The 25,324-nt window shown below is 42.1% G+C and overlaps 1 long non-coding RNA gene and 1 other non-coding gene across 18 annotated transcripts in view; both read right to left on the reverse strand.

The window, feature by feature from the left end:
- The window catches only part of LOC147608727 (uncharacterized), a 346,296-nt gene that overhangs the window by 120,564 nt on the left and 200,408 nt on the right, over window positions 1-25,324 (reverse strand). For 11 of the 17 annotated variants that reach the window (XR_015264322.1, XR_015264321.1, XR_015264344.1 and 8 more), the window contains one exon: window positions 10,963-11,261. This is a non-coding gene — a long non-coding RNA (uncharacterized LOC147608727). Of the gene's footprint in view, window positions 1-6,474; window positions 7,544-7,929; window positions 10,728-10,962; window positions 11,262-11,601; window positions 12,125-25,324 lie in introns of those variants that run through there. The other 6 variants (XR_015264326.1, XR_015264327.1, XR_015264328.1 and 3 more) reach the window with 6 other exon arrangements.
- Window positions 11,945-12,106, reverse strand: LOC147608730 (U1 spliceosomal RNA). The gene has a single exon (XR_015264412.1). It is a non-coding gene; the product is annotated as a U1 spliceosomal RNA (small nuclear RNA).

The following is a 25,324-nucleotide window of genomic DNA, read 5'->3' on the forward strand; positions in this document are numbered from 1 at the left end:
TACAGCCTTTACCTATTCCAGATAGACCTTGGGAGAGCATTGCCATGGATTTTGTATTTGATCTTCCACGGACACAAACGGGAAATGATGGCATCTGGACTATCATATGCAGGTTCAGTAAGCAGGCTCATTTCATTCCCGTGAGGAAGACAGTTAAAGTGGATCATATGGTGAAGTTGTTCATGGTGGCGAACATATTCAAGTATCATGGCTTGCCTACGTCTATCATTAGTGACCGTGATCCACGGATGACGAGTTTGTTTTGGAGAGGGTTGTTTGACAACATGGGTACAACTCTCAAGTTTTCATGGTCATTTCATCCACAGACAGATGGTCAGTCAGAAGAGGCTAACTCTACAGTGTTGGATCTTCTCAAGTGTTATGTGTCAGAGCACAAGCAACAATGGGAAAAGTATCTTCCTTTGGTGGAGTTTGCATATAACAACACTGTACATAGCTCGACAGGCAAGGCGCCTTTTGAGATTGTAGAAGGAGGGAAGAAGGTTCCACCCATTTTGCATACTAAGGATAAGATCTTTGAGGCTGATCAGTATGTGGAGAGCTTGGATGAAGCTTATCAGAGAGTTAAGTTGGCCCTCCAGAAAACTCAGCAGAAGCAAAAGAAAGCCGCAGACCGTCACAGACGTGATTTACAGTTTGCATTGGGTGATTGGGTTCTTTTGCGTTTTGAAAAGGCTAGACTCAAGAAGATGAAGGGTAAAGAGCGCTTATTCCCTAAGTTGAGCATGCGATATTATGGGCCTTTTCATGTTTTGGAAAAGATTGGTGAGGTAACCTATCGTTTGAAGTTACCAGATCACTGGTGGAGGATTCACAATGCTTTTCACGTGAGTCTTCTTAGACCTTTCCGTGGGGATGTGCCTGAGGATGTATCAGATGAGGCTCAGCCGGAAGTTGAGGAACTAGATGAGGTTCTGATTCCAAAGCAGATACTGGCACATAAAGAAAGGAAGGTACGAGGTAAAGTTTCCCGTCGCTATCTTGTGAAGTTCAAGAACTATTGCGAAGTGGATGGAGGAAGGTGACTTAACAGATTCACCTCAGGTTTTGCAGCTTTATCTCGATGCCTTTGAGTTAGAGCCGACTCTTATTGTGGCTCATTCAGGTTCAGCAGAGCATGGGTCTGGAGCATTACCTGATGCTCAAGAGGGGAGTAGCACCTCCACTCCCTTGATATACAGACAGGCTCAGATGACATCTGGTCGCTTGGTGCAGTTTTTATCTCACCCGAAGGTACTGAGGCTGACAGTACATCTGTTTATGGGACTTCTATGATATATGTGTACTAGTCACATGAGATTTTTGTGGATATGTATGGTTCACAGTGGTATACAACTTGGACCATTACTATGCCATTGGTTTGCAGTGAATGTTGATACATGTGTATGTCTTAGAGAGATTGGGACGCTGATCTTGCCATATTGTATATTTCACTTTGGATATTTTGATGCATCACCAGAATGCAATCGAGGACGCTTGCCATTTTTCAAGAGGGGGGTATGTCATGGCCCTGTGAAAATGGAACAGTACAAGTGTGGGCATGGTGGTTACAGAGTCAGAATATTTTATGATTCACATGGGGGGTGCCCGGACAGAGTTTAAGATGTGTGGACATCCCTAGGTGTGAAGGGGGAAACTAGAAACATTAAACTTTAATGTTTATTAAAGTTTGCCCCTAGGCCTTAGTGGCCCTAGGGAACTTATTAAAGTTGGGGGCCCTAGGGATTATTTTGGGGAAGAGGGCCACTTTTGGAGTCTCTCTCTCTCTTCTCTCTCTCTCTCTTTCCTTTTGGGAGTCGTGGAGCAAAACGGACACTCAAGCGTGGAAAAAGCTGAGGGAAGCTGCAGGCGGCTGCTGTACGTTTTTCTGCTGCTGCTTTTCTGTGAACTGTGTTGAAGAAGGCTGTACAACAGCCGTACACCTCTGTACGACTGCTGTACTGTTGCTGCAAGCGGCGTCGAACTGAGGAACAGAGGCTGCCACAGCAGGCGACTGTCAACAGAGGACAGCAGGTTCAGGTACAGGCCGTACAGCCCTGTACAACAGCCGTACAGCCCTGTACGACAGCCGTACAGTGTACGGACAGGGCTGCCGCAAGCTTTTCTGAGTGGAGTTGCTACTGCAGGCAGCGCTTGTCAGGTTGCTGGACAGACCTGATTATATTGATTCAGGTTGGTACAAGAGTGGACACCAGGCTGATTGTGCAAGTACAACTCCTGGCACGTATCCCGAGGTGGTACAGACAAGTACAGTGCTGATTGTACTGATTCAGGTTGGTACAGGAGTGGACACCAGGCTGGACACCAGGCTGATTGTGCAAGTACAACTCCTGGCATGTATCCTGAGGTGGTACAGACAGGTACAGTGCTGATTTTCAGATCTGTATTTTCAAGGACAGCATAAGAGTGAACATCAGGAGGAGGATACAGGCAAGTAGAAGCACATGTGTGAAGCAGGGTTGTGGATACAAGTGCCTGCAAGTACAGATTGGTGCTGTTGCTTCCTCCAGTGTTGTTTCACGAGCTGAACTTGGTAAGCCTTGTTTCTGTTCATCTATCTCTCTTTCTACTGCTTGATGTCTGTTGCAGATATGAGTTATCTGGCCCCTTGTGAGAGGAGGGGTATGGCAGATTGACAAGGGTTGAGACAGAGTTTGGACAGCACATGTATGTTTGAGCTGAGATGATGTATCATGCACTTGCGTTATGCCAGATGTATGCCCATGGCTGGCCTGCTTAGTGATCTTGGCTGATCAGAGGGAGGCACAGTGTGTTATTTGGAGACATAGATCTGTGTGCATAGATCCTCTGTGCTAAGAAGGATTTGTGGGCCGTCAGATTGGATATACAGGTGTAAACTCTTGGCTGATCTTTGTGTTGTACTCAGCCATTCATTTTATTATAATTGAATAAAGAAATACTGCAAGGGGCGCCAAGCTTTGGGGCCAACAGGTGTCGCTGTGTTTTCAGATTTGGGCACTCTAGCTCCAATTTGCTTTGTTTCACATCTAGACTACAAGTGGACGGGTGATTGCTAATCTACCGCACTTTGGTTTTCTATCAGAGGCCGGTTTCACATACGACATCCCCTTCTCCTTAACTTGACAAAAGCTGCATAGGCTCCAAATAGTCCATCAATAATGCCGAATAATCATCGAAAAAACTCTTGTCAAGCCAAACCGCTTCATGTGTCCCTTGGTTCGTGAGGAACTGTCTCTCTTCAGCTCTGGAGCCATGCTTGAAGCAATGCAAGAGGATCTGTTCTGTAACCATAACTTCAGCCTCGTCCACTATATTTGGTTCTTGTTCATCATGGTGGACAACGAAGAGAGGAGGTCTATATAGGGCTTCAACCAACTGACATGGGACACATCATGCATGGTCCAACTGAAAGGTAGCTTTAGCTTCATAGAAACCTCATTGATCTTCTTTAGAATGGGAAAAGGTCCAAAGCTTCAAAACAATAACTTTGGGCATCACTTGCCCACTATAACATGCAGCGGAAGTATTCGTAATTAAGGATCCTGTCATACAAGTCTCACACCACCTTCTGTATCCTGAGTTTCATGAGTTTAGCAATCCACTTTTATCACTTCAAACTTAGAGAGAGAGAGAGAGAGAGAGAGAGAGAGAGAGAGAACTTTACACCAGATTGGGTCCCGAATTACCCACTGAATAATATTTTCTTTTATTACTTTGACGAGAATGACTTTGGATTGACGACGACGATGAGCCGCCAAACGCAAGATCTCAGAGGACCAAGAGTGAGACTGAGCTGTACATAGCTGTAGAAGGACCAATAATGACCGATCTCAAGCCTATGCACTCTTCCCAATGAAATGAGGGAAGGCTGCAAATCTGAGGCTGAGGTATGGGCTGTTTGGGACTGTTCTGGCTATGTATTAATGTTGTAAATGAATTAATGCATGCGGGTTACCTTCATTGGAGTGCTGTAGCAAAACGATGATGATAGGGATGTTGAAAACTGATTGCAAGCAGAAAACGCAAGGTCTTATGTTGGCTGGATGCTGTAAACTACTGTTTTTTTTTTTGAAGGAGGCTGAGTGCTCATGCATTGAAGCTCCTAGTTGATGTAGAATGAAGTGCTTGCTAAAAACGCTGAGGACTGATGTGTCTATATGCTAAATACTAAAAACGCTGAGTACTGATGGGATTTAGGGCTGAATGATCAATCATTTACTCTCTCGTTGGTGCTCTCGAGCGATGAGTTTAGCCTAACACCAGTCTTCGTTGATCCTACGTTGGGCTTCCTCATAGTCCTGTCTATCTGCTTTTTCTTCCCGCCGTCTGGCCTCATCCTCTCGTCTTTGTCGTTCCATCTGAAAGAAGAGAGTGACGAAGTTGGGGGTAACTGGAGGTGTGGGTTTTGCTGCTACTGCCTCCAGAAGTTGGAGACGCTCCATAAGAATCTAGTTCTGAGCTCGAAGTAGAGCTCTAGTATCTGTAGTAGGTGGAAGAGCTCAGAGTCGGTCTCCTTCGAGGGAGACATCTTCCTATTGATGTGTACTCTCCTCTGTAGACATCTTCCTATTGATGTGTACTCTCCTCTGTAGACAGGATGCTGAAGTCGATGGTCGTGCCGGAACGCAATCTGACCATCCAAGAATGCCGTCACGCTAGGATGCGGGGTGTGTGGACAAGCTGAATCTAATACCAATGTAACATGCAGCGGAAGTATTCGTAATTAAGGATCCTCACACAAGTCTCACACCGCCTTCTTTATCCTGAGTTTCACGAGTTTAGCAATCCACTTTTATCACTTTAAATTTTACGAGATTTAGAGAGAGAGAGAGAGAGAGAGAGAGAGAGAGAGAGAGAGAGAGAGAACTGTACACCAGATTGGGTCTCGAATTACCCACTGAAGGGCCCCCATCTTGTTACCGAAATATTTGCTTTTATTACTTTGAAGAGAATGACTTTGGATTGACGATGAGCCAAACGCAAGATCTCAGAGGACCAAGAGTCGTGCTGAACTGTACATAGCTGTAGAAGCATCAATAATGATCGATCTCGAGCCTATGCACTCTTCCCAATGAAATGAGGAAAGGCTACAAATCTGAGGCTGAGGTATGGACTGTTTAGGACTATTCTAGGCTATGTATGAATGTTGTAAATGAATGAATACATGCGGGTTACCTTCATTGGAGTGCTGTAGCAAAACGATGATGATAAGGATACTAAAAACTGGTTGCAAGCAGAAAACGCAAGGCCTTCTGTTGGTTGAATGCTGTGAAGTACTGTGTTTTCTTGAAGGAGGTTGAGTGCTCATGCGTTGAAGCTCCTAGTTGATGTAGGATGAAGTGCTTGCTGAAAGCGCTGAGGGTTGATGTGTCTATATGCTGAATACTGAAAACGTTGAGTGCTGATGAGATCTAGACCTGAATGGTTGCCCTTCTACTTATCCTCTAGCTCTCGACTGACAATGGTACCAACAATAGGATTGGGAATGGATGTCGAGGTATCCTGAAGTGGTATCCGCATCTCCAAGGCCGCCTATATCCAAGCCTTGCACTCTAGCATCTGTTCCCCTTGGTGCGCTATGACACACAGATTCTTGGATGGCATTGGTATCACCACTCGCAACTTGGCTTCTTGACGCAATCGCTATAGAGAAAACAGTTTCTATAGGGACCTAGTGTTCTCTCTCATCGGATTTCGCCATAGTGGGAGTAGTCAAGATTTTCCATGACCGCAAATAAATCATCCAGTATGTGTGTGGGAGACGCTTGCGAAGGCTATATAAACCAACCATCCTTCGAGGGACAGGAGACTAAAAACTAGGCACATCAGTGAAAAAAAAATCTTCTTTTTTTTTTTTGGCCGAGTATGGGACCAAAATTTTGTTTTCAATCAATTTGTTAGGTAGGTTGTGCTGGGGACCCTTTGAACCTTAGAAATGTAAAAAGTGAAAACCTTAGAAATGTTATCTTTTTTTGCTTTGACATGTGGCAATGGGAGGGACATTTAATTAAAAAAAAAGAAAATTGCACGAACTATCCGAAAGCTTGTAGAGGTAGTTAGCGAGCCTATATAAGCTCAAGCCAAGACCGCACGCGCTCGAGAGAGAGAAAATATGTTTGATTAATATGTAGAGGTAGTTAGCTCAAGCTCAAGCCAAGACCGCACGCGCTCGAGAGAGAGAAAATATGTCTGATTAATATGTGATTAAATTTGATTAATTTGTGATTAATGTGATTAAATCTAATAAGCATTGTGCAATTTTTAATTGTCATCTTGTTTTTTTTAATTGTCATCTTGTTTTTTAAAGCGTCTACTCGAATATGAGACAACGTCATGGAGTCATGAGTGAGATGAACAAAGAACGCTTGTCTAAGTCACTAACGGAATTTTTTTTTAATGTGCTTAAGCTCAATCAAATAAAAAAATATAAAATAAACTAAGGTTCATTGTCAATGTACAAACCAGTGTATCCACCACTTGCAAAGCTCTAATACCAAACTAACATGCAGAAGCTTCCAGACATGATTATACTTTGATAATGAATATTCAAAACCTTGGTTCTTAATGATAGCACAATGAAACGAAGATAAGACTCAAAAGAGAGAGAGAGAGAGAGAGAGAGAGAAGACAAGTACACCCGATTGGGTCCCAAACACCCTCTGAAGGGCCCCCACTAAGGATTGGTGTATTTTTGGAGACCTTACTTGGCTGGAAATCAGCCGCTTGAAGATGACCTATTCTCGAACTTCAAGTTCACGTTTGCTTTAGCCTCCCTTTGGCTGTCTTGGCCCTTGGATTCTTCAGAACTTGTGAATAATCAGAGAGATTAGCCCTTGCCAAGGGCCATATTATGCTGGTCAGTTTGGCTGTCAGCCTGCTACACGATCTGATTAAACACCATACAGTAGGTGCCTTTTCACACGTGGCAAATAGGGCTGGCCGACTGGCTGAGATTGACCTGATGCTGGCAGCCCAATGCCCCCAACCGACTGGCTGCCCGGCCCTCCTTTGCCTGGTTGCTTAGGCATGGGGGCCTCCATGGCACCCTCTAAGGGCTGCCCACCTTTTAGGCAAGGCCCTTAACACCTTATGGGGTGTTAAGGGCAACCGCCTGGCGTGTGCTCTCTCCTACAGTTCTGGTTGTATAGTAGTACAACAGATTTCTCTCCTGAGTGCTGGTCGTACAGCAAGGCAGCACCTTCTCTCTCTTTTCCCAAAGTGGCCACTATTGTTGGGGCTGTTTCGAGGCTGATTTGTACTGGTTTATGGTGCTGATTGGTATGTAGAACTTTGAGCAAGTGGTTGCTAAGTGTGGAAAATCCGGTGTAAGGATTGCACCCGCACCTTGGTCTACTGTAACAGTCTATTCTTTGAATAAAGAAGTTCCTGCGAGGGGCCGGCCGTTCTAGCTCAGTGCTATGTTCTTTTGGTGTTGTTTCTGGTTCTTCAGCTGCGTCCTAAAGATTGTTTCAGTATTGTGCTCTCTGTCTGTCGCCTGAGTGTTCTAGGATTTGGTTTCATTGGACTGGATTAGTTTAGCCTGGGACATCCAACATGCATCATCTAATAAGTGTTTTGAGTAACTTGTACATCATGTATGCTGCCAAGTGGTTCACAAAGACGGTGCCAGCAGACAGGCACAACAAAATGTGCGGGACACACACAACACAACACCATCAACTCGACCATAGACAAGGGCTCACCAAACGCTTGATGTCTGGCCTTAGGTTTGCACTTATCTTGTACAAACATTTCCACGTGGCATCCAACTGCGGGATGCACGTGACAGGCTAGTGCAAGATCAATGTGTGAAAATGCCTTTGGATCAAGAGAGCATTAGTTGTGAAAGAACCGATGCTCAAAATAGCATCTTCTCCCACCAGTGGTGCAATGGTTAGCTTAAGACCAGCATACAAGATCAAGCTCTAAAACCAATGTAACATGCGGAAGATTCAAGGAACTTTTACTTGCGAGTACAAGGGGTGAACTGGTGGGTTACCTTGCAAGTGAAGGAGAGAAGGGAAAGAGAGAGAAGTACATCTGTACACCAAGTGGGGTCACAAATACTGGCTTCAGCACCCCCTTCCGAAGGCGTATTCGCTTTGACTGCTGAAAATAAGAATGAGTACAAACAGGGCTGAATCTTCCCAAATACTGCACTGAACTGGTTACCTCAAATAGTGCCTTGCAGACATCACAAACAAAGGATGGAGCTGTTGTTGCAAGGATGGACAGAACGAAGAACCTTCACTCTTCAAGAACTTCATTGTCTGCAATCGGTACCATCAGGTGCTATGGGCTGTTGGTCAGTCAGCTTATTTTCGAGTGTCCCACCTCATGATACCTAAGGCATCTGCTTACCCGATAACGGTGTTCCATCTCCTACTGGGATAGAAAGCCTTGTGTGTCCCTATCTTTTTTGGGGTTGGGTTTTGTCCTCCTTACTTTAAGGAACCTCCTGAGACGGGCTGTGTAGGGGTTTGTCATGAAGAGGGCTGGCTTTCGTTGAGAAATTGGGAAACGATGGGCTTGTTCTCCTGTCTCTTGCTGGCTTTGTTCGCGTTTTTGACGTTGAACTCCAAGCTGCTCCACACTACTGGAATACTGTTCCAATGCTTTCTTCCAGGCATTGTTTAAACTTCTACAATCGGAATGTAAAGCGGCCGTACATAAGATGCTCCAGCTGATCCCCGAAATCATCCCACGAGTATTTCACCACCCCTCTTGATGTGGAATGATCTTCCACCAAGTAACGACAGATACATATAAAGGGCTGGAGCTTCTTCCATACGCACCACTTTGTAATAGGCCTTGAATTGATTCATCCACGGGATACAGGGAGCAGCTCCACCTGAAATCCTGGTGAGAGCTACCTTCCCTGGTGCCCCAAGAGAGCGCTGTCCTATGACGGTCAATCAGAGTTCCACCCATGCCAATCACCCTGTGCAAAATGGTGAGAGTGTCTTGAGCCGCCTTGGGGTCTCCATAAAGGGTGGTCTTCTGACACTACTTCTGCTGAAACCAAACCAAAGGGCTTCCTCAGCTTCTTTGATTCCAGACAAAGGACTTCCCTACGCCTGTTCCAACTGTAGCTGCTTCTCAAGAAGAAAGGCTTCCTGTTGATGGCTTGCATTTTTTTCATTTGCTGCCTCCATGACCTGCATCTGCTGAGATGAGTAGAGGGACTTCCCTACGCCTGTTCCAACTGTAGCTGCTTCTCAAGAAGAAAGGCTTCCTGTTGATGGCTTGCATTTTTTTCATTTGCTGCCTCCATGACCTGCATCTGCTGAGATGAGTAGAGGGCCTCATCAACTGCATGAAATGCCTACAAGCGAAATTGGGAAGGGATTCTGCAGAGACTCTTTCCCTATCCTCCTCATCCCCAGCTAAAGCATGCAGTATATTCCTCCTTGTGCTGAGGAGTCTTGAAGGTCTCCCACACGAGGCAAAATTATGGAGTGAAAAACCACTGCGTCAGCTTTGCTCTGAAACCGATGATGACAGACGAACTTTTGTCTGAAACCTGCAAAAGCGATCATCTCCCCCCCCTGCCCACATGCTTGCATCATGAAAAGCTACCGGGTGAGACTGCACATCTCCTTGCTGATGGAGTTTTTTTTTTTTTAATAGAAAATTTAAAGAAAAATTATCAACATGCAATTATTTTCACATTCAAATGGATCCCGTCAGACATGCTATGTTTAATTGAGAAGAAGCACACACCTATAGTGTAGGTTAATCTCAATAATTATTGGAGAATGATTGATATACACAGAAAGTCTCATGCTCTCCTGCTGGCCGCAGGTTCTAGGGACAGTAGTAAACATCCTGTTCAAAAACGGCGGCTGAAAAGCCAGGGTATGATCCAATCAACCATCGTGCTGGGCTTTCTCTCTCTCTCGCTGCTTCAAGCTCTCATCAATCATCCCCTGTTGCCTACCACCACCTCATCTACAATAAAATGAACATGCGAGAGGGGGAGGGGAGTAGTACTGGACAGCAACCCATGAAGCCTCGTCACATATGCAGGTCGCCTGACGTTGAATCTCCAGCATCAAATCAGGGAGCCTTATTTGTGGGAATATCAATCTGATGTACTTGCCTGTCAGTGTCAATTCCACTAGCTCCAGCTGATGTGGCCCCATTATAGCTCTCGGCCTGTCACCATCTCTGTAGAACGCTCACCTGGAGCCTCCTCCCCTCACAGCCTTATTTGTGGGAGTATAGGCTACTCCTTCCTTACATTTTCATTTGTGATTAAGCACATTAGCGTTGTAAACATTTTGTGGGTTATTGAGACTGTAATTGATGATGTAAGCGTGCGGAACGCATTAATTTCTGCAGTGCTGAGTTGTCAGAATCCGCTGCAGTCACTTGTCATTACCAGAGGCAGAATTTGAAATGTCAAAATCTGGTCCATCTACCCATCTCCATCTCATCAGGAATGGATTAGAGCTGTAGAGGCTGATGTGGCCTGCACTGATTGCTTCTTCTCTCACTCCCCCGTCCTTGATGGCCAGAAAAGGCCATCGGTCGGCCTTTCCCAGGGGAAGATGGGGGGCCGGCGATAGCCTTTCCCTACTCCTTCCTTGCCTCCTTGATTTGTCATTGGTTAACAAACGCCCTGCCCTTTTGTGGGTTATTGAGACTGGAATTGATGTCGTGGGCATTGTCTCTCCCTTTCTCTTTCTTCGTATGTTTAATTGTGATTAAGCACGTCATTCCTATTAACAAACACAATCAATCACCTGCGCAGCATAACTTGAACCATACAATCACTTACTATACAAGAATGACAGGGAAGCTCTGGTGGGATACTTGAATGTTCATTAGCTAAAGGTTTAAACATATAACGTCAAGTAAGGCCACATCTTTCCTTCACCTCGTATTGTATCATTGGGAGAAGACATACTTAGGAAACCCCGTAAATGATAGCAAACTAAAGGGTGGCACGGTTACCTCCTAGAAAAACACTTTCAGAAGTTCCATAAAGGTGTCCAGCAACATCAATGGTGGCTGAGCTTGATGGTGCTACACTTATTCCACCGAGCCGAAGCTCTGCAATGCTTGAAGATGATGCCTGCCTCCTATCTAGACCCTGATCATAGAGCATACCCTTGTATATGTGACCCCCAATTCTCACCACTGTTTGGTAGGCATATGCCTCCTGCCCGTCTCATTGACCCCTGTTACTGTTATACATTTGAAAACTGCATGCTCCCTGGCTTCTGCAGGCAGCACTCTTTTCAACCTGCCCTCTGCATAAGCTGAGCAATAAATGAACTCTCTCTCTCTCTCTCTCTCTCTCTCTCTCGCACACACACACAACACACACGTGTGCGCGCGCGCACAGATGTAAACATGTACATAATATATCCTTGTAATAACATTTATGTATGCATGTAACTGTTGAAAAAGGGTCAAGAAGCATCTGCTCATATGTTAAATATAGATGTGGTAAATATCCATATATGTACATATATATATGCATGTAGGTTGATGAACATGAACATTTACTACAGTGCTAGACATTTGTGATATTTCTATCTTTTTTTCTTAGAAGCCTTCTTCTGCTAATAAGTGAGCGGATGTATGTACCTTGTTGAAGCCAGTTGAGGTCTGGGTGGAGGCCCAATAGAAGTTGAGGTGTGAGAATCGCCAGCAGCAGCATCAGATGCATGCCCATGTTCTAGATTGGGCCGGCTTACTCGTGTGTGTTTGTTTGTGTGAAGAGGCTTCATGGGTTGCTGTCCAGTGTTGGAGAGTAGCTCATCGTGCTGGGCTCTCTCTCTCGCTCTCGCTGCTTCAAGCTCTCATCCATCATCCCCTGCTGCCTACCACCACCTCATCTACAATAAAATGCACATGCGAGAATAGTACCTGCCAGAAGCGAAGCAGAACAGCACACACCACTTCCGACTTGATGAGATGGGGGGTTGGGTGGGGGGCCGCGCGAACGCGAGCCCCCGCTACCACAAATTATGACGTGCACTCTCCCCGTTGGGGAGATGCTAGGGTGCAGCCCGTCCGAGAGTGCAATGGAGGGGCCGACCCTAGGCCATCGGCCTTCCTGATCACCGATCGACCCCGCCCAGGTAAGTATGCTTCCCAGATGCGCGTGAATGACCTTTTGTAGGCGCCTGCACGCCAACCTATTATGGGACATTTCTTCTAAGGTTCTTTTTTAACAACCTACGAGAGCGCCCTTGTAGCGCTAAGGTTGCAACTTGAAGAATTCCATAAGCACTACACTAAGAAATATCTTGCCGGGCCTCACATTCCATGGGAGAACGACACGTCTTCACGAAACGCACACCAACAATTTCTAACGCCCTCTCCTCGTCTCGGGGATGCATTCCTAAACTCCACTCCCTCTAGATGATATGAAAATGAGAAGATAACTAATCTCAAAACACTAAGGATAATTGCTAATTGACAATGATAAGATGCTTTGAAAGATAAGCTCAAGGATAATGGCATTGCTTATTATTGATAATGATAATAAGATTTGAAAGATAAGCCCAAGGTGTAAAAATAATATGCATGTTCAAAAAAAGAGAGCATAGTAGTATTTGATAATAAACCTTTTCAACAAAACCCTAGGTGAAGCAACTTTGTTGGATAAAGCCACGCAAATTACCTCAATATTTTTCAGAACTTGAATCTAAGGAGGATCATAACACGAGTATAAATCTAAAGCTGCGCTGTAATAAAAAAAATGATTTTACAAAAATGAGAAGAACACTGTAGAGAAAACTTGGTTTCCCCACCATTACGAAGTGGTGTCACACGAGATTCGCTTTAGGGTAGTATACCCGCATAGCTAGGGAGATATGCAGCTTCTCTATCTCTCTCCGCTATGTACTCACACCGACAATCAAGAGAGACACACAACATTGGAAGTTCACCACTTCACGTAATTAGGTTTTCTATAGAGAGATGTGACACAGTATACCAAGGTTCTTTGCATGTCTTAGTGAGGAGAGTTTGATTGCATGCTTTTCATATCAGACACCTTCATAGATGCCTAGCCCTGTTGACTACTACCTCCACCAAATATTAAAACACACTCACGCTATATCGAGTACAATTGATACACACGTTGAAACATGGTGTTAAAAAGAAAGCACACTAGTATTTGTGATAAAGCATAGTATTATTTGTGTAGTATGCTTCCATGGTGGAGAGCATGAACGACCTTAACTTAGCCCAGCCTAGCTTCTTTTGACCCAACGCACAGATTTACCATTGCATCAGCTCAAATGAAAGTTACCGAGTGCACTTTTTGGCTGTCTTCACTTTTGGCTAGCTGCATGGCCCCCCTTGTTGATGTGCATTAGGTTTCTACATATCCTTTAAAAAACCACAATTCGATTATGGGCAACCAAACAATGCTTGATTTTTTCATTAAAAAGGTGGAGCAAACATAGTAAGAGCAATCTAGGTGGTATCTTAAAACGTTGAAGAAGCCCAATGTTGATGTAGATTGCACCAATGAACATCCTAAATTTGATGCTCGTTGGAAGCACGTCTTGGTGATGAGGAGAGTGCTTTTCACACACACATTCTTATACATTTGAATAGGTATGTACCACATGAGCACGTTTCTTTACGCTAAATCTTTGAAGTCCCTCTAAGAACATTAATATTCTCAGTATTTAAACCTCTGGGTGGAAAAGAGCCAATTTATAGGACAGCTTGCTGCCATGTCAACGAGGAGGTATGAGCTCTTCGGAGCAGCTTGATTGCTACACAAAGAGCCCCCCTCGGCTTGGAAGCCCACCTTACATGATGCTGTGTGTTTACGTAGAGCAGCACAGTGGTGTTGTTGAGCTAGTAGAAGATGTTGCTATTGTGGTTCCTCTCTACTATAACTTGAATGTGGCTGTACAGAATAGGAAGACTGACAAGAAAAGGGTTCACTTGCTACAAAACGGCTTGCTATTGTTATTGGGCATACACATTGTTGGTGAGAGAAGGGACTAGTCTGAGAGTCGTTGTTGCTAGATTTTCCATATGTCAATGTTATGGAGCTTAGAGAGCTGTATTACTTATCTCTAGATGAGAATGTCGAGATTGGTTTGTTGTTTCTTAGGCTGCTCAAGATCAAGCTTGCCACTTTGTAGAGAATAATCTTCTCCTATCTTTCTTTCTCTTAGCCACACAAAGAATAATGTCTCTCTCTTTCTCTCTTTGATAAGTAATATCTCTCGTTCAATCACCAAGCAATTAATATATACGGATACTTAAAGTGACAAAGACGAGAAATTAGAGAAGAAGATAAAGGTGACTAATCAATATTTTAATCTAGCAACTAATTAAGATAATAAAATCTCTAATAAGGCTCTGATATCAAGTCATATCACCAAGTAGCTTTTGAAACCAAGCTACCTCACAAGCTACCATAGCAATGCCCCTATACACTGCTTGTGTACTTGATAAAATAATTGTTGGTTGTTTCTTGTTGCTCCAACACATAGCAGCACTCCCAAAAGAAAGCATAAACCTATTGGTAGATCTCTTGTCAAAGACACTACCAGCCCAATCAACATTTGTATACCCATGTAGATGTATCTCACTGCGCCAACCTCCTAAAAAGGTCCATAATCAATAGTGGACCTTATGTACCTTAGAATTCATCTTAGCATATCAAAATGTGGCTTCCTATAGGGGGGGCTGCACAAATTGACTCCTAACAAGTGTAACAACAATGGCATTGAAATAAGCTTATAGGCTATCATACTATAATTGGACATGTCCAAGTCATACTACCTCTCTAACAGCAAAATGCCATCAAGTGATTTCACCACTTCTATACCAAGAAAATTCTGCAACAAGTGACCTAAATCTTTCATATCAAACTTCTACTTTAAAAGCATTCGGACGTCATGTATGTTAGCATCACTATCACCAATCATTATAAAGTCGTCCACATAAATGACTAACAACATGATCTATCTATTTATCTTCTTCACATAAAGTGAAAAATATGTGTTGGACTGCATACAAATTTTCATGCTTATGTATTTTTTTGGCTATGGACTTGTAGAGTTTTCTTGCATATGTAAGTGCTTAAGTGTGTGTCTGTGTTGTCATAGAGGTCGAACCATCTTTTTTAGTTTGGCCAACCTAGTGTGAAAACTAGTCACTTGTAGAGTTTTCTTACTAGTCATTTGTAAATAAGTCATTTTTTACAATAAGCACTGGACAATCATTCCCTTGCAATAGTTTTCTTATGAGCTCTCCTTCTTCCCTCTTCTTACTTTCTTGTTTGCTTTCAAATTTATGCTTGCTAGATGGATCCATGCTTGAATAGGTATTATTATAGGTTTTCCTCTTCGTGCTTTCTTGTATGCTTTTAAATTCATGCTTGCTAGATGGATCCATGCTTGCATTAGTTTCTTCTTTTCTTGCCTTTTGTGAGAGAGAATTACTATGAAAGACGATCTCTTCTTACCTCCATCTAGGCATTGAGAGCTCCCCTTTCACCCCTTTGGCAAGGAGCATTGTGATGTGACAACAGAGTGAGGACACAACGGATGGAGCTTGCACACCCACAATGGGAAGTTGCCTTTGTGGCTCCAAGGCGAGACCCAATGACACATGCTTTGGCAAGGTTAAGGTAAGCTTTTGACTTGAACAATGTATTTTATATATCTTGTATGTATCCATGAGATAAAGAAAGGCCAAATTTTTAAGAAAGTTGAAAAGCTAAGAGAGAGAACATAATAGTATCCTCATTTGTGTCCAGCTTTGCCCATGAATTTTGCTATTTAATATATGACATGCAGGAAAATCTAATTAAATGTTGGCAAATAAAAGTAGGGGTTTGTGTAGCATTGTGTAGGCTATAAATGAACACATGAGACACTATAACCACCATTATATCTCATTGTTTGGTGATGTGTGAATATTCTATGCTAAGGTGGATGATATTCATCTACATGCTTTCAGTGATTCCAATTGGGCTGGATGTTATGATACACGAGTCCACTAGTGGCTTTTTCTTTCATCTTGGTGATTCATATACTGTTATGGCTCAGCACAACTGTGACAATGGCCACTTTGTGTTGTGAAGCTAAGTACACGGTAACTTTTACATTGACTATGGAGTGTGTATGGCTCAGACACCTTTTGGCAAATCTTGGTGTTGGACATCGGTCCCGCACCTCCATCTCACTGACAACTAGAGAGCATTAGCTATTATTATAAGGAACTAAGTGTTGGACATCAATCTTACACCTCCATCTCACTAACAACTAAAGTGCGAGGAACCAAGTGTCACACAAAGCACATTGAGGTGCATAATCATTATGTCAACGAGAGGCTGCAAGAGAGATTAGCCTAGCTTAATGGTGGGATCAATCACTCTATGAGTAGTCTTGTTTGTGCGAGGCATTAAAAAGAGCTTTTGATGTCAACCTCTATCATTGTTAGGGAAGGCCTCAAATTTGTTGATAAGTGTATACTTCATGATAAAAGTGATGGAGACATAATTATAATGGTATCCAGTACTCTAAGCCATGGGCTTTACATATTGGACATATATAAAAGATCGAAACATAATGCTTGTTCAATTATTGCCACACACACGTGCTATGAGTGACGTAGAGCTATGGCATGCTTGTTTTGGTCACTTGAACTTTGGCAGTTTGTTGCACCTCAAAAGGAAAGAGATGGTGCCAAATTTGCCATGGGCTTTATAGACTGGACATATATAAGAGATTAACACATAATGCTTATTTAGTTACTACCACACACATGTGCTATGAGTGACGTAGAGCCATGGCATGCCTGCTTTGGTCACTTGAACTTTGGTAGTTTGTTGCACCTCAAAAGGTAAGAGATGGTGCCAGATTTGCCAAAGCTTGAGGTGTGTATGAGGGGCATATTTTGGGTAAGATACAATGGGCATCATTCTCGAAATGTGGACCATTAAGGGATATCCAAAAATTACAACTTATACATAGTGATATATATGGTCCTATGAGAACACCATCGATCGAGGGATATCTCTACTTTGTGACTTTTATTGATGACAGCTCCTAGGCACACCTAGGTGTATACATTGAAAGAAAAGTCAAGCTTTTTAGACACTTTATTTCTATGGCTAAAAAGGTGTCTTCATGTAAAGTTGGTAGATTGAGAGTGGGGGAGTATCTGTCAAGGAAGTTGGCACCCTTTGAATAGATCAAGGGGGGGGAGTATAAAGTTGATACATCAAAGAAGTTTCATGCATATGTGGTTGAAAGAGGCATAAAACATTAATGCATGATGCCTTACACACCTCACCAAAATGGTGTGGTTAAGAGGAACAATAAATTTCTCATAAATATGGCATGTTGCATGGTTAAAGCTAAGATTTGCCTCATGTTTTTTGGTTGGAGGCAATTATGTGTGCCACTTATGTGCTAAATATATGCCTCACCACCCAAGGCCTTGTAGACATTTACCCCTTATGAAACTTGGAATGCTAGGAAGCCCTCTTTGGCTCATTTACGTGTTTTTGGTTGTCTTGTTTATGCTCTTGTGCCTTAGCAAACAAGGTAATACGTTGAATAATAAGGTGATAAAATGCTTTTTTGTGGGATACAACTTGGAAAGCAAAAGATACAGACTCTATCATCTGGCCATAAGGTGGATTTTCATGAGTAGGGATGTCTTTGTTGAGAACTCAATTCAACCCATACTTCTATGCAAAAACAACAATGCTTTTAGGACATCTTTGATACCTTTGTACAATGTCGAATAGCCATATGTGGAGCAAATAATTGCTCAACAAGGTGCTGCAAATCAATCCATATGGCTTAAAATCAACTCAATTTTTGTCAGTCCATAGATCAATTTATTAATGAGAGAATTGTTAATGATGTAGTGAATGAGGAAAGGGTAACTAGATAGGCATCTAAGAGTATCCCAAAACAGGCATGCCATAGCTCTACGTCACTCATAGCATGTGTGTGTGGCAATAATTGAACAAGCATTATGTTTCGATCTTTCATATATGTCCAATATGTAAAGCCCATGGCTTAGAGTACTGGATACCACTATAATTATGTCTCCATCACTTTTATCATGAAGTATAAACTTGTCATCAACAAATTTGAGGCCTTCCCTAACAATGATAGAGATTGACATCAAAAGCTCTTTTTAATGCCTCGCACAAACAAGACTACTCATAGAGTGATTGATCCCACCACTTAGCTAGGCTAATCTCTCTTGCAGCCTCTCGTTGACATAATGATTATGCTTAAACAAGACTACTCATAGAGTGATTGATCCCACCACTAAGCTAGGCTAATCTCTCTTGCAGCCTCTCGTTGACATAATGATTATGCACCTCAATGTGCTTTGTAAGACATAATGATTATGCACCTCAATGTGCTTTGTAAGACACTTGGTTCCTCGCACTTTAGTTGTTAGTGAGATGGAGGTGTAAGACTAATGTCCAACACTTAGTTCCTTATAATAATAGCTAATTCTCTCTAGTTGCCAGTGAGATGGAGGTGTGGGACCGATGTCCAACACCAAGATTTGCCAAAAGGTGTCTGAGCCATACACACTCCATCATCAATGTAAAAGTTACCGTGTACTTAGCTTCACAACACAAAGTGGCCATTGTCACAGTTGTGCTGAGCCATGACAGTACATGAATCACCAAGATGAAAGAAAAAGCCACTAGTGGACTCGTGTATCATAACATCCAGCCCAATTGGAATCACTAAAAGCATGTAGATGAATATCATCCACCTTAGCATAGAATAGTCCAAGGAATTAAATGTATCAAAATACTCCCTTGGTAGCCTGTCAATACTTACTTCTGGGATAGTGCATAAATCTTCTCAGCTGTTAGACTCCAAATTGAATGTTTCATAGATAATGTGATGCATCAAATGGTTCACTTGCATCTTGGAGACTAAGCCGAACACCTATCTCTACTGGTGTAGTAACAGGCTTCCAGTCTTCAAGATCAAACCATGTAAGCAACCTTTATATGTACTTTGAATACAACATGATGCATTGACAATGCACTAATACACTTGATTGTAGTCAAACGAGATGCGGGTGCAAAGGTCTCATCATAATCTATTCCCTTCTCCTAAGCATAGCCCTTTAAAACAAACCATAACTTATAGAGTAGTCAAACACTACCATTAGTTTTACGCTTAAGCTTATGAACCCACTTTGTGTATGAATGGCATTTTTACCATATAAGGCAAAATGCTAAATCCCAAGAGTCATTTTCGAGGATTGAGTTGTAGTTATCCAGCATGGCTCGCATCCAATGAACTCTTTGTGATCCACACTTGGCTATGCATGTCATCTCGTGATGTAACATGTATTTGTTGAGATGATTTGAGGTAGTCCCTTGTGGGAGCACATTAAATATAAACTGTTTTAAGATAGCACCTAGATTGCTCTTACTATGTTTGTCCCGCCTTTTTAAAGAAAAAATCAAGCACTGTGTTTGGTTGTCATAATCCAATTTTAGTTTTTCAAAAGATATGTAGAAACCTAATGCACATCAAGCGGGGCTATGCAGCTTTGGTTCTCATACTCTCTATTTAAAGAGACTAGAATTGATGTTTCTTACATTTTAAGAGGGTAATGAAGATCGACATTTTTATATTTACGTGAGTATTTCTCAAAAGTTCATATACACAAGTGTTATTACATAAATGTATCAAGTAAATCCCCCAAGGATACTTAGGATATATTTGATGCTCTATGCATTGAAGTGGGAAAGCATAAACAATGGGAGCAGGGCAAGACAAAGAGAGGAGGGGAGGGGATTGGGATGGCTAGGGAGATCCTTTCATAAAGATTCCCCTTCTTTAGGCAGCCTCTCATCCAAGTGCTTAAAAATTCAAGGAAGCCCCCCTTTTTCCCCCGAATGGGCGTTTCACATGGCAAACTTGTGCGTTGCAATCTTGGGCACCTTAGCATGGTCTTACCACCACGGTTAGTTTCCCCAACACGTCTAAATTTGGCCCTTCTCCCATTCTCTCATTTCAAGTTGATTGTTTCCTAATGCTAGTACCCAACTTCCTTTATTTACTGCTCTTTTGGCCCTTCTCCCATTCTCTCATTTCAATTTGTTTTTTTTCCTAATGCTAGTATCTAACTTCCTTTATTTACTACTCTTTTGTAGTCTATTCATTTTCATTGGTATGCATGTCTTCTTTAATCTATATACATACTTTCCCATCACAAAAACTTTAATCAAGATCCATGCAAACAACAATGCATACCGCTAGGAGTTAGATGGAACCTCCACATGTGGAGAAATCCATTCATGGATCACCATTAACTCATGGTGAGAGGAGGGTGTTAGTGGGTATACTTTTTGTATTTAAGGGAAGTGTGTTGTTCTCCCATGTGTCTAAAGCTTTAGAGGAAGCAAAATTTCTCTATGAACATGTGTATTGTTTGTGGATGCGGTCACTTAAAGAAGGAACAAAAGGTGAAGGATTCCAATGATATAAGCAACGATGAAAGTTTCACATGAGTAGTATGTTTGAGAGTTGAGTGAAACTTAAAGGTTAACCATCTTTAATTGAATCTTGGAAATAGAATATGCTTGAGAGTTGAGTGAAACTTGAAGGTTAACCATCTTGAATTGAATCTTGGAAATGGAATATGGAACCAAAATCTAATGGAAATTTGAGAGTGATTTTTCAATGAAGATTATGTTTATGCCTTGAGATTATATTTCAAAGCTTCTTGTCTTTATATATTATTAGAGAAATTATTTTTAATGTTTGAGATTAGTGATCTTCTCATTTTCTTATCATTTTAATTAAGACCTAACTATGTTATGATCCTCGTTATATCCAAATTTTGACTTAGTACTAGAACCTTATAGTAGGAGGTTTATTATCTTAACTAGTTACTAGATGAGAATAGGCATGGTCTTAATTAGTCACCTTTATCTCCTTTTCTAATTTCTCTTATCACTCTAAGCATCCATATGATGTTAATTGATTGGTGATTAATTGAGAAATTAAATAAGAGAGTGAGAAAGAGAAAGACATTATCCTTTGTGTGGAGAAGAGAAAGAGAGAAGGAAAATGTTGTTGTTTGCAAACAGTAACCTTGAGCTTGAATAGCTCAAGTAATGGCAAATTAGCCCCAACAGATAAGTAATACAACTCTCTAAGCTTCTAATCACATGTGTCACATCAAGCAACAACTCTCAAACAAGTGCCTTCTCTCATTTTGCATAAACCATCAACTCAGTGTCGTATCAGTAGAGTAGCAAGTTCACCCCAATCCTCTTAGCTTGACTCTTTTTATGGCCCTTTTATAGTATAGAGCACGACCAAGTAATGCCTCTTACTAGCTCTTGATAGGGGGATTTTTTTTGTGAGCATTTTCCAGTAAGTGCTTTTTAAGAATTGGGTGAGCGGATTCCAAAAAGATTCCCTCCCCCCTCTATCAAGAGAGAGGGATAAAGAAAGTGGGAGAGAGAGAGGAAGAAAGAGACATGATTGTCAACCCATTTATAGGGTTAACAAGAGCTACTACCATTATCTTCCATCAAGGAATCAAGGTAGATACGCTAAAAGGTTGTACATTCAAGATATGAAGCAAAAGTGTCCAAATCTACAACTTGGACGGGCGCCTGTAATGGTTCAACGGAATACGTATGGCGATTTCCATTTCAAGAGCATGTGGTAGCAAGTTAGGATGAAGTCCCAAGTGATGTACTTCATGGATATATTATGAGAGTAGTCATTGTAATAGCATTAGGCCTCTTATGAGCCTAAAGTGCCCGACCGACCATAGTTTAAGTGAGTGTGAACACTTATGGCCATGTATATAGGTGAAAATCTCTCATAATACAAAGAACTCTCCCATTGTGCAATAGAGTCTTGCTCTTGCTAATCTCTCTCTAATCCATGCTAGTGAGTGTGTGTGAGTGAAGTGAGGTGAGAAGAGGGACGAGTACACGGCAGTGTGACAATGCTCGCGAGAGGCAAGGTGGAATTGCTTCTCAAGGAGTTGAGCATGGAGACCTCAAGGGTTACGAGCTCGACCATCAGAAAGATCGCCGCCTAATATAGTTGTGGTTTGCCAGGTAATCTTCTTTTTGGATATGTTTTGATGGGGTTTTAAGAGAGAGATGTAAAAGATCTTTTAGCCCCATCACTCTACTAGGTGGGGTGGGCATGACACCTCCTACATTTTTTCTCTCCATTTGGTATCCACCTTCCCATAATGAATGGACCTCCTTGTCTATGAGGTTATTTCCCATAGCAACCGGCCATATTTTGGTGGGTGGTGGATTGGGCTTTGGGTCTATGTTGGTGTTCACAATATAGCAATGTAGCACGTGATCAAGGTAAAACCATATCCATTATATCTGATGAGATCATTAGGGTGCTTGGGATACCCTTTGAATAATGGTGTAGGCACACCCTTTTGTAGATCTGGCTATGTTTTTCCCACACCTCTTACCACCACGAGGCATTTCGTTGCATGTGACCTTGCTACCAATGCATATCCTTTGGATTTCCCACATTACTTCATTCACCTTGTGCTTAATCACACTGAACTCTGTGACTTTCATTGTTCTTTGAGAAGTAGTGGTTGTATCATGCTCCTTAAAAACAATCTTCCATGGCCTCCCCGTATACTTGTGGTCTCATACATGCGCGTTATACTCCGGATGATGCATGGCCTCATCATCAATATCAATGACCACAACAGCTAGTCTCTTGTGAGATGCAGTTTCTTTGTCACCGATTAGGGGGATGGGTGCCATATACATGGGTATTCCTTTAGTTAACTGATTGATTATTCAAACCACTTGGGTTGGGGCTGTAGACATCCATTTTGTTAATTTCTCTAAGCTTGGTCCTCTCCCTATGTGCTTGCCGTGAGAGTAAGAGACTACCTTAGTGCTTTGCAAAATTGTATTTGCCATATTAGTAGCACATGCATCATAAAGAGAAATCTTACGTCGATATCCTTCCCCTAAAACCAAACTCCCATGCTTGCTTTCTGCTAGGTTTGTTCTTGGGGTATTTGGACCATCATTACTTCTCTCTATTGAACCCCAATGTGCTATGCGCACCTCCCACAAGCTCAACCAAGAGTCCATTTCTATCCATCACATGATCATTGTGCCACCATTGACATATTAATCGAGCCTCTACTAATGCAGCTCCACTAGTAGGAGCCATGCACCACTTCTCACACATTGCTTTGTGCTCACCTTGAGATGTGGCACACACACACTTTGTTGTGTGGGAAACCATGCTCTGGTCTTCCCAATGAAATAGGTTCGACCTCTCCCTATCTATTATTAGGACATTATTTTTACCATGAGTAAACGCATGTCAAACTACATTTTAGTTAGCCTATTCCTTGTCTGCCCACCATGAAACTAAAAAAAATTTACCCTATCACAACCATGGTTTTCTATCACCTCATTGATGCGCACTCCCAAAACAAACGTTAGGCCTACATATCCTCCTCTTTCATTTCACATGTCCCAATCGTTAGAAGATCCTGCACAGTTGAAATCCTTTGACTATATTTATTATGACATTTGGAATATGCTACCTTGGGTCATACACATGACAAGCCATGGTCACCCAATTTAATATTCATCCAGCAAATCCAACCTAGAAGTGGGTCCAGTGATGGACATCTTGAAAATAAAGCACTTCTCACTTGTGGACCCTTGTTTTAGAACCTGCTTCCATGGAAAAATCATAAGTGCACTCTCATTACAGCTTCAGAAGTGTATCTAAGCCAAAGCTCTCCTTAGAAGGCCCATGTCGGGATGCAATTTTTACTGACCTCCAAGGCCTAATAATCAAATTGTTCAGGTTTCATACTTCACTTATCTAGATTTTTATAACTCATTTATAAAAACATAAGTGTCCAACCAATTTAATTTACTAGCTATCTTCCATGAGCAGTCCCATCTCCTCTACAATGTTAATGAGCTCTTATTCCCCAATGAAATGTGAGGAACCACCTTCTTGCACTAGCATTGCCATCATGATTTCTTTTACCTCACACATTTGTACCTTTCTTGACCTGGCATTGCGATCTACTCCTAACACCTTGGACACAATTTGCTTTGTCCTATCAGTTAGTGCCTTTGATGTGCCTGCCTGTACATTATGTTGATGGATACCGATGTGTATCATTAATCGGCTCAGTATCTCATCAGAGGGTATCACATAATAGATGTAGCAATTGCAGATAAGGATACACATTGCTGGCACTGAGAGTAGTAATGGCAAAGGAGCTTTCTAGATGCATTGCTGCACTCCTCTCAAGTGGTCGGTGCCTTTAGCATGCTCCCACTAAAATGTGATGTGTTTAAACCCTATGGTTCTTTAGACACAGGAAAATCTCATTCAAACACTTCAAACTAGCTAGGCAATGGCTTCTCCAATGCACTCCAAGGAAGGCAATATTGGAAGTTTATGGCTCTGACCACCGGTGGGGATTCTACTTATGCTCCATGGAGTCCATTCCTACACGTGGTCCCATGGTTGGTGGGAACTCAAATGCAATCTCCATGACCGTGATTACCTCTTTAACATTCAACAAAATCTTTGTTAATGTGTTTCCCTTCTTTATGCTCTAAAGGTATTCCAAGATGCTCTTACCTCTCCTCTCACAGCAGTGGATGAGGTTGATGCTCTTACCTCTCCTCTCACAGCAGTGGATGAGGTTGATGCATCGGTTTTGTTGTTATCTTGTAAGGGACGGCATAAATCTACCACATTTGATTGAGTTGGAAGTCCTCTAGGTGGGCTATCTAAGATGGCTTTGAGTTTAATGAAGCATTGACTATTATAGAGTAATTGGCTGAAAGAGAGTTCAACATATTGTTATAGGTTTGCCGAAGTTTAAGGTTGATGGTATACACAAAATATGCCAAGCATGCCAACTTGGTAAGGAGGCCAAACATATTTTCCCGCATGAAAATAACTTTAGGCACAAGGACATTGCATGTTATACATTCTGATTTATGGGGAACCAACCAAGATTGCAACAACTACAGAGGTTATAAGTACTCTATTACATTTGTTGTTGATCACACTAGGAAAGTGTGGATTGACTTCATGAAGAAAAAAAGTGAGGTGTTTTCTCACTTTTCTAGATTTAAATCCTTGGCTGAGAAGCAAAAAGGTATGTAGATTAAATGCTTAAGATTGGATAGTGGTGGAGAATATTTATCCAATGAGTTTAGTGATTTCTTGAGAAAGCAAGGAATCAAGAGGCAGTTCATATGTAGGTACACTTTACAACAGAATGGTGTTGTAGAAAGGAAAATTACGCACATTGTAGA

Source organism: Cibotium barometz, chromosome 52 (assembly GCF_041138505.1).
Source record: "Cibotium barometz isolate CiBa-2024 chromosome 52, ASM4113850v1, whole genome shotgun sequence".
Taxonomy (NCBI): Eukaryota; Viridiplantae; Streptophyta; class Polypodiopsida; order Cyatheales; family Cibotiaceae; genus Cibotium; species Cibotium barometz.